The sequence below is a fragment of the Labrus mixtus genome, chromosome 9 (genome assembly GCF_963584025.1).
Source record: "Labrus mixtus chromosome 9, fLabMix1.1, whole genome shotgun sequence".
Taxonomy (NCBI): Eukaryota; Metazoa; Chordata; class Actinopteri; order Labriformes; family Labridae; genus Labrus; species Labrus mixtus.
Window position 1 is genome coordinate 29,520,517 of NC_083620.1, and position 7,500 is coordinate 29,528,016.

Here is a 7,500-nt window from a genome sequence, read left to right on the forward strand (position 1 = left end):
TTTACTGTACAGCACTTTGGTCCGCCTCGGCTGTTATAAATGTGCTGTATAAATAAAGTTGACTTGACTTGACATTTAGGGATCAAAACCTCCGGGTGTCCATGTGAGGAAGTGAACCCGATGTTGAGCTCGCAGCTCCGTGTTAAAACAAACGTCTTGGACATCTGGCGTTGATTTAAAGATCGTTTGTTTTGTCGTCATCAGGTCTCCTGTCTTTAAAAAAAAAAAAAACTGGATCTGTTTTCATTTCTCCAGCAGACGTTTGAATTTCTTGTGAATGCTGGAGTTTGAGTTTTATCAAAATCTGTGTTTAGCAGCAAACTGTCAGCCCATCGGCCCTCTGGGAAACGTAGTCAATTAGCAGATCAATACTGTGTCGCCGCCCCCCCCTCCTTCACAGAGACTTCACAGACGAGTGTAACAGGAAGTGTGTTGTTTAAATAGAAGCGTCTGCTGTCGTCCCTTTCAGACACATCTCCATCTGATATGTAATCAGGATCGGCCAATCACAGTCATTTATAAACAGTCTTTAAAGGCTTTATATGTGATTTTTTGATCCAGCAGATGTCGCCTTTGAGCACCAGCATGAAACCAAAACAACTCACGCTACATTGTTGTGTTAGCATGCTAATGCTAGTGATCTTTATTATGCTCGTATCTTCACACTGCATGTAAATTTACCTGAAATGAGCGTGATCTAGAAACACAGTTAAGCAGTGAGTACAGTATGTTATTCTTCTTTTCTCTAGTCCCTCAATTAAACAACTTTTATACACGAGGGGAGGAGTCAGCCGGCCGTCCGGGCGATGTAAACAAAGTGAAGATAGGACTCTGAAAACTCTGAAAACATCACAGACAGTGGGACTCGGGTGTTACACCCATTGTAGACAGTCATGACTCACAGAGTTATTTTCAGAGGAGATACTTGATTTCATATAAAGTCTTTAAAGCAGTTAAAGTGTTGACGCTGATTTCATCCAAACGGTCTCTCAGCGTGTGCTGAATCAACACGGCGACACGTTTGGGCCTTCATGGAGAGTGAATGTGAACGGCGGCGCTCTGAGTGAAAGAAGTCACTGAGCCGTCTCCGTATCAGATTGATACTTGATGAATTGAAACGTGACGAGAGGAGCGTCTGTTCTTTAAAAGTGGACAGAGTCTCTCTGCAGAGGATTTAAACATTACTCACAGTGAGCTGCTCTTATTGTAGCTGCAGAGGAGGCCCCACTTCACCCACTGACACACACACACACACACACACACACACACACACACACACACACACACCAAGACCTGTGTGTGTGTGTGTCTAAACAGAGCTTTACCATTAACACACACACACACACAGTGTTGAACCTGTATACACACAGACAGTGTGGTCACTCAGAGTCTCAGTCTGTAATCACTCTCTTACATAATATAGAGACACTATCAACACTTTCAGGCTCATGGTTTGGATTCATGACGTCCTCATTGGTCAGAGTTTTACGACTTATTCTGATAAATCCTCTTCTAAAAACATATATCTGGGTAACCTGAGAGTCTACTGACCCACAACATGTGAAATAAACCATCCAGTCCTTTGTTTGTGGTCTGCATAAGTCTTACAACACAGAGAAAAATGCTCTGTTTCTAATGTGCTCTCTTTGTGATGTCACAGTGGGATTCTGGTAAAATAAATCCCCTCCCCCTCCCCTGGTATCTCCACCCATAGACTCCACCCCCAGACTAGAACTAAACTTTAACGCAGGTCGGCCATTTTTATTCTCTCTACAAAGGAGTGATGTCTACGGGGAAAACTCAGGGGGCGGGGCTCATTGCATTTAAAGAGACACACACACCAAAACGGAGCGTTCTGAGAGAGCTGGTTTATACAGGGTCACAAACCTCCTCTGGTGCTTGATTCATGTTATATTTTGACCAAAGCACAGATGTTTCATTTAGACCACAGGGGACTGTTTGAAAAGGTGGAGGAGGGGACTGTTTGAAAAGGTGGAGGAGGGGGACTGTTTGAAAAGGTGGAGGAGGGGGACTGTTTGAAAAGGTGGAGGAGGGGGACTGTTTGAAAAGGTGGAGGAGGGGACAGTTTGAAAAGGTGGAAGAGGGGGACTGTTTGAAAAGGTGGAGGAGGGGACTGTTTGAAAAGATGGAGGAGGGGACTGTTTGAAAAGGTGGAGGAGGGGGACTGTTTGAAAAGGTGGAGGAGGGGGACTGTTTGAAAAGGTGGAGGAGGGGGACTGTTTGAAAAGGTGGAAGAGGGGGACTGTTTGAAAAGGTGGAGGAGGGGACTGTTTGAAAAGGTGGAGGAGGGGGACTGTTTGAAAAGGTGGAGGAGAGGACTGTTTGAAAAGGTGGAGGAGGGGGACTGTTTGAAAAGAAGGAGGAGGAGGGGGACTGTTTGAAAAGGTATAGGAGGGGACTGTTTGAAAAGGTGGAGGAGGGGACTGTTTGAAAAGGTGGAGGAGGGGGACTGTTTGAAAAGGTGGAGGAGGGGACTGTTTGAAAAGGTGGAGGAGAGGACTGTTTGAAAAGGTGGAGGAGGGGGACTGTTTGAAAAGGTGGAGGAGGGGACTGTTTGAAAAGGTGGAGGAGGGGATTGTTTGAAAAGGTGGAGGAGGGGGACTGTTTGAAAAGGTGGAGGAGGGGACTGTTTGAAAAGGTGGAGGAGGGGACTGTTTGAAAAGGTGGAGGAGGGGATTGTTTGAAAAGGTGGAGGAGGGGATTGTTTGAAAAGGTGGAGGAGGGGACTGTTTGAAAAGATGGAGGAGAGGACTGTTTGAAAAGGTGGAGGAGGGGACTGTTTGAAAAGGTGGAGGAGGACTGTTTGAAAAGGTGGAGAAGGGGACTGTTTTAAAAGGTGGAGGAGGACTGTTTGAAAAGGTGGAGAAGGGGACTGTTTTAAAAGGTGGAGGAGGGCTGTTTGAAAAGGTGGAGGAGAGGACTGTTTGAAAAGGTGGAGGAGAGGACTGTTTGAAAAGGTGGAGGAGGGGACTGTTTGAAAAGGTGGAGGAGGAGACTGTTTTAAAAGGTGGAGGAGGGCTGTTTGAAAAGGTGGAGGAGAGGACTGTTTGAAAGGGTGGAGGAGGGGACTGTTTGAAAAGGTGGAGGAGAGGACTGTTTGGAAAGGTGGAGGAGGGCTGTTTGAAAAGGTGGAGGAGAGGACTGTTTGAAAAGGTGGAGGAGAGGACTGTTTGAAAAGAAGGAGGAGGACTGTTTGAAAAGGTGGAGGAGGACTGTTTGAAAGGGTGGAGGAGGGGACTGTTTGAAAAGGTGGAGGAGAGGACTGTTTGAAAGGTGGAGGAGGGGGGATGATATGTCCTCTTTAAGGTCATTGAGGTCAACAGAACGTTTCACATGTGGAGAATTAAAGTCATTTTTGTTGAATGATCCCTAACAACACGACGGCCATCTTTTGTGTGCAATATTACTGTTTTTAGAAGAAGATTTCCTTCATCACTCTCTTTAGTCATCCTGTTGTTGAACACACACAGAGGATGAAATACACACTTCCTGTTTGAGCCAGAATCAAATCCTGAGGACGCTGACCTCCTCATCTTTAGAGAATCTGAATAAACTCAGCGAGCTGTTCTTCAGAAAGTCTTTTAGATTAGGATTAAGGATCGTCCGTTCTTACAACCTGGAACTAGTGTTGTTGTACAGGGCGGTCCTGGTCTTGAGACCTCTTATTGAAGGTCTCGGTCTCTGTCTTGTCTCAGACTTGGCGGACTCTGGATTTTAAATCAAGACCACCACTGATCGACTATTTTTCCTTTTTTTTTTTCATTTCTGAGATTAGAAGGAAAATGTCTCTTTCTAAAAGAACAAATAACTTCAGTTCATTTGTAGTTTGATTTTTATCCCCCGAGTTAGGACGCAACCAAGATGATGATTTTTCAGCGATATACAGTATTATGGTTTTGGTCTTGTCTTGGTCTTGTCTTGGTCTCGGAGCACTCTGGTCTCGGGTCTGTCTTGGTCTCAGTTGATGTGGTCTTGACTTCAACACTTCCTGGGTCACTGCAGCATCACATTGTGTCAGCGTTTTTAAACTGGTAAATATGATGAGAGGACGCTTTTTAAAAGTTCACAGAAGCTCTCTTGTTCTCTTCAATTTAAAAAAAAATCACTTTGAAGGGATTGAAGAGTTATCCTGAACAGAGTACGGTTTGTCTGAGGTCTTTTCTTCATCCTGCAGGAACACTGAGTCTCTGTTGCTCTTCACTTTCATCTTTTCTTTAAACACTTCAGAGAAGAAACCTGATCTCAGGCTGATTCAAACTGCATCAATAAAAAGTAAATGCACACAACACTGACGTTACCATGTGGTGGACTCTGAAGCTTCAGTGTTTATCCAGCTCTGCATGGGTCTGTAAACCTTTCTGTGTTCTAACCTCTCTCCATTTTTCAAAAGCATCTCCAATATTGATCCTAGTTTGAGCACGTTTCTGCTCGTGGAGCTTATTAGAAACATGCAGAGGCTTTTTAGGTCGGGTACAATCACTTCTATCTGAACCACTTCTCTTGACCGCTTCCATCGCTGCAACACCTGTTGACCTGATAACTGCTCTCATATCTGACAAACCGAGGGGCGTCCAAAACGGCCGTATGGGGGCGTGTCTTAAAAGCGTCTACCTTCTCTGGTCCAAACAAATCCAGAGCATTCAGGAGCAGAATCTAAAGTTAGAAGGAGGACATACTGGCTGCTGCATTGTTGTCAGAGAAGCCAGCACTTCAACATGTTTCCTTAATGATCAGATAGTAAGATCCAGATTTCACTGATTGGACCTTTAAGTGATGAAAACAGTTTCTACAGTTCACCTCCCACACATCTGACCCCTGAAGTCTGAACCCGGGTTTACTGCGCTGACCGCAGCTTTCATCAGTTCTGATTTTTTACATCGAGGTTTGACGCTGAAGACAGAACAGAGCCGGATTAAAGGGGGTGTGTTTTCCGCTGTAATCGTTACCATAGTAACCAGACGACACATTCAGCTCACCTGTGTGGATTTAACATGAGGCCTCTGAAGGCCATTAAACTTCAACATGTGTGAGACCCTCAAACCTAAAGAAAACCAGACTCTGTGTGTGTGTGTGTGTGTGTGTGTGTGTGTGTGTGTGTGTGTGTGAGAGAGTGTGTGTGTGTGTGTGTGTGTGAGTGTGTGTGAGTGTGTTAACATTGTCACATCCCTTTGAAGTCAAGAGGGACTTTTTCCCCTTTCACACATTCATACAAACATCTTGCGTCTTTAAATGTGCTCTGTTTACACACACACACACACACACACACACACACACACATTTATAAGCCCTAGTAAGTTCACTGGGTTTAGGATTAGTGTGTATGTTTGTGGTGTGTGTGTGTGTGTGTGTGTGTGTGTGTGTGTGTGTGTGATCAGCCTCAAGTGCAAGTCTGACTGACAGTCAACTGATGGATGCAAAGTCAACACACACACGCACACACACACACACACACACACACACACACACACAGAATTTCACACATTCCTGAGGTGTCTGCAGCCTGACACACCTGAAAGATGCTGATTGGTCTGATGTTTTATGGTTTGTTACACACACACACACACACACACACACACACACACACACACACACACACACACACACAGATAACAGCTGGATATGGTTCACCACCTCTGGGACTGAACACCTGTATCAGGTTACCTTTATATGACACGTGCTGACTGACAGGATGTCTGAACTCATATTGTCATTAAATTAATACAGTTTACTTAAAACACACTTTTTAAATAATGAAGCAGATATAGAACATATTGAGTTGAATTAAAAGAAGTCCTTTAAGACCACACTGAGGGGGAAATCTGTTCTCACTTCAAACACAATCATTATAAACTTCTTCTTGTGTTTCTTTGCTCAGGATGTATTCCATTTAAACTTTCAGAATAAAACAACAAGTGTCCAGTTAAGAGTTTAAATGAATCAGTATCGATGTAGTGTCTGCTGCTCACCCGGTCAGAGGGGCCCTCTTTCCGCCGGGCTTCTCCCCGGCTCCCCTCACCCCCGCCGGCTTCCTGTCGTCCATCCGGCTCCCGGACCTCCTGTGGTCCCGGTCCCGGGGCTGCACGCCTCCCTCCCCACGGTCAGGAGGATGCTGAGCAGCGGTGTGCAGAGTAAAGATCCAGGTGGTCCAAACAAAGCAGAGGAAGAGCCGCATGTTGATTCACAACACGTGATGGACAATTCAAAAACTTTAATTTAAATATTTTAATGAAATAAAAACCGTTAGGAGTTCATGACGTTTGTGTGTACCGGACTTCAGACTAATTTGAAGGGTCCAGCTTCACTGACCCCTCAGAGACCGGCCTCTGACTTTATTCTGCTGTCAACCAATCAGAGAAGAGAGGAGCAACATCTCGACTCCTATTGGCTGTCAGCCTCAGAATCTGACTGGCCAATAGGAGCACAGAATAAAGGGAAACCGGAAGTTGTCTCTTAAACGTTGATAAAAAAAATAAACCTTCAAGATTTAAAAAAAAAAAAAAAAATTTGCAATATTTGTGTTTAACGTTTTCTTTGCTTTAATGTTTGTTTTTTAGTACTTTCATGGATGATGACGCTACTACAATCAAATGAACCTCCTCATTACTTTAATAATATAATTTAAATTTAGCTAAGAGAAAATAATCTGAATTGATCCAGATGTATGGAGGGAATTTTACATGTTACAACAGCTTGAAAGACTCCAGAAATCATAGTTTAAATAAATAATTAAAAAAAAAGAAATTACTAATGATAAACAAAAAAGTTTAAATAGAGATAAATATATTTTTACATCGATATCTAAATATATGCTGAATCTATTTTTTTTTAAATCCCAGTAAATGGAAATAGTTGCCAAAATAAGTAAATATATTACTCAATAATTTAATTAATGAGTCATTGATTATACCAAAATATTATCAGAGTTCAGTGTGATATAATGAACAATTACTTCATCCTGTTTATGAACCTTATCTGTTTAATATCTCCCTTTATATTCTATTTCATCAAATACATTTTAGCATTATTTCTAATTATTTACGTTTGATTTTATCACTTTGAAACCTGAGTTTTTAATCTGTAATTATTTATTTGTGTATTATTTTTATTTTCTCAAAACACATTTCTTTCTGTTTTATTTCTTTCATATAGTTCTTAATATGTTTTTTTTTTTTATCTCTTTTTCACTTTAACATATGCTTGATTTGCACAGCTCTCTTTAATGTAAATGCACATTTAAAAACAATCCAGGAGAGTATGTTTACAAGTTTGTTTACATTCTGTAATAAACTCTTGCTTTATTTGTTTATTGTTATTGTTATTTATTTGCTACTAAGAAGTAATGCTAAGCTAAATTCTGGAAGTATATATTTATTTCTTGTCTTATTTAAATATATTTTTTAGGGTTTTATTCTATTTGAGACTTTTGTTTTGAAGTCTGGGATCGGAAGTAGGAAGTAGCATTAATGCTAACTTGATGCT

General features: G+C 42.1%; 1 long non-coding RNA gene across 1 annotated transcript in view; it reads left to right on the plus strand.

Moving 5' to 3' along the window:
• Positions 1 to 7,500, plus strand: part of LOC132980920 (uncharacterized) — a 33,767-nt gene that overhangs the window by 3,038 nt on the left and 23,229 nt on the right. The window lies entirely within an intron of this gene.